Consider the following 1,915-nt stretch of genomic DNA (forward strand, 5'->3'; position numbering starts at 1 on the left):
CTCAAAGAACAGCTAGAAAAATTTTAGACTGTGGATTCTGGTGGCCTACTCTTTTTAGAGACGCTGCTGAGTTTTGTAAATCTTGTTTCCCATGCCAAAAATTTGGTAATATATCCAAGAGGGATGAGATGCCTCAACAAATTATGCTTTTCTGTGAATTTTTTTATGTTTGGGGCATTGACTTCATGGGTCCATTTCCAAATTCTAATGGTTATTTTTATATATTGTTAGCTGTGGATTACGTTTCCAAATGGGTGGAAGCAATTCCTACCCGCACTGATGATGCTAACACTGTTGTTTCCTTTGTGAGAAACCACATTATTTGTCGCTTTGGATCACCACGATCAATCGTGAGCAATCAAGGCACCCATTTTTGTAACAGGAGACTAACAGGATTAATGAAGAAGCATGGAATAATTCATAAGGATGCAACAGCCTACCATCCTCAAACTAATGGGAAAGCCAAGGTGTCAAACAGAGAGATAAAGCATATCGTGCAGAAGATAGTCAAACCTCATAGAAGAGATTGGAGCACCAGGCTACAAGATGCACTCTGGGCATACAAAACAGCATACAAAACACCCATTGGGATGAGTCCTTTCTGCTTAGTTTATGGAAAAGCTTGTTATCTCCCTGTTGAAGTAGAGCACAAAGCCTTTTGGGCAGTAAAGGAGTGCAACATGGGAATTGAGAAAGCCGGAGCTGAAAGGAAGTTACAACTGCAAGAACTGGAAAGCCTTCGCCTAGAAGCTTATGAGAACTCAAGACTATACAGGGAGAAGATGAAGGTTGTACATGATCAGCACATTAAGAGAAAAGAGTTCCAACCTGGGGACTTAGTCCTCCTTTACAAATCTCGACTGAGGCTCATGCCAGGCAAGTTGAGATCAAGATGGGATGGTCCATACAGAGTAGAGAAGGCCGAACCATACGGAGTTTATCACCTAAGTCATCCTTCAAGCTCTGAACTTATCAAAGTCAATGGACATCGTTTAAAGCTGTACCATGGCGAGCAGATGAAGAAAAACAAGGAGCTCGAGATCTTCCTCTTGGAAGATCCCATATAGCCGAAGCCTGAGCTAGTGGAGCATCCAACTTACGGACGTTAAAGCAAAGTGCTAGGTGGGAGACAACCCACCATGGAATGATCGTTCTCTTCCTTATTTTTAGTTTTCATATTCAATAACTCTTCTCGTTATTAGTGCATTTCGTGCATCTGCATTTCCATACTTTTATTTCAAACAAAAAAAAATAAAAAATTCACGCGACACGACCGCCTCATTGACGCATCCGCGTCGTAGGAGATTGGAGGAAATAATAAAACAAACAGAGAGTCACGCAGGAATGTGGCTGGAGGCGTGCCAGTGGCACAAATCGCCCCACGCGACCGCGTCGCCGACGCGTCCGCGTCACATGGGAATATTGGCCTCCCACGCGACCGCAACACTCACGCGGCCGCGTGCCCTGGAATTCGACGTCAAAAGGGTGCACGACCGAAAGTTATGCTAGAGTGGTTCTGGATTGGTGCTGAACGCACAATCCTTCCCACGCGGCCGCGTGACCGACGTGACCGCGTCATATCCTTCTCATGACCACTCACGCGATCGCATGCCCCACGCGATCGCGTCACCCAATATTTGGCAATTAATGATTTTGAACAGCGAGTTGTGCGCGTGCGAGGCTGCCCTCGCGCCAGTGGCATAAAACGGGTCACGCGACCGCGTGACCGACGCGACCGTGTCAATCAGTATCAGCGCAAGTCGCGCGACCGCGTGCTTCACGCGACCGCGTCGATTGCGCCGCACAGCTTCCCTGATTTGCCACTTATCTTATCTTTCTCTTCCCCAAATCCTATTTTTCCTTTTTCCTTCCTTAATTCTTCTTTCTCTCTTCTTCCTTCTTTCTCACTTTTTAC

This window comes from Arachis hypogaea, chromosome 19 (assembly GCF_003086295.3).
Source record: "Arachis hypogaea cultivar Tifrunner chromosome 19, arahy.Tifrunner.gnm2.J5K5, whole genome shotgun sequence".
NCBI lineage: Eukaryota > Viridiplantae > Streptophyta > Magnoliopsida > Fabales > Fabaceae > Arachis > Arachis hypogaea.